This window comes from Tupaia chinensis, unplaced genomic scaffold (genome assembly GCF_000334495.1).
Source record: "Tupaia chinensis unplaced genomic scaffold, TupChi_1.0 Scaffold000201_1, whole genome shotgun sequence".
NCBI classification, from domain to species: domain Eukaryota; kingdom Metazoa; phylum Chordata; class Mammalia; order Scandentia; family Tupaiidae; genus Tupaia; species Tupaia belangeri.
The window spans coordinates 1,987,718-1,988,317 of record NW_006159676.1 but is presented as its reverse complement, the minus strand read 5'-3'; the positions used below and the strand labels follow the sequence as shown (position 1 = coordinate 1,988,317).

The 600-nt window shown below is 49.0% G+C and overlaps 1 protein-coding gene across 1 annotated transcript in view; it reads right to left on the bottom strand.

The window, feature by feature from the left end:
- The window catches only part of IQCN (IQ motif containing N), a 22,572-nt gene that overhangs the window by 20,983 nt on the left and 989 nt on the right, over window positions 1-600 (bottom strand). The window lies entirely within an intron of this gene.

The window sequence follows — 600 nt, the reverse complement described above, 5'->3', positions numbered from 1 at the left end:
GGGGGGTGGATGGATGGATGGATGGATAGTGTGGGGAGACGGATGGATGGATAGATAGATGGATAGTGTGGGGAGACGGATGGATGGATGGATGGATAGTGTGGGGAGACGGATGGATGGATGGATAGATGGATAGGGTGGGGAGACGGATGGATGGATGGATGGACAGGGTGGGTGGGTGGAGGGAGGGATCAATTAATGGAAGGATGGATAGATGGGTAGGTGGGTGGGAAGATGGACAGATGGATGAGTGCATGGTAAACAGATGGGGAGATACGTGAGTGGGTGGTCACTGGCTTGCTGTCTCACTTTCTCTCTCTCTCACTCTGTCCCTCTCTGGTCAAATTAAAAGAAATAAATAAAATTAAATAAAACCATTCTTTAAAAAAGAAAATTGCATGGTTGAATAGGGGAAGGAATGAATAAACTAAAGGTTGGGGCCAGCAGGTGACGTCATGGTTAAAGTCACTGGACTCCAACGTGGTCAAAGGTTCGAGTCCCAGACCCAGTGGCTTGAAACTCACACTGGGCACGTGTGTGTGCGTGTGCCTGTATGTGTGCGTGCGTGCCCAAAATCCCAAGAGGAGAATAGAAGAGAAG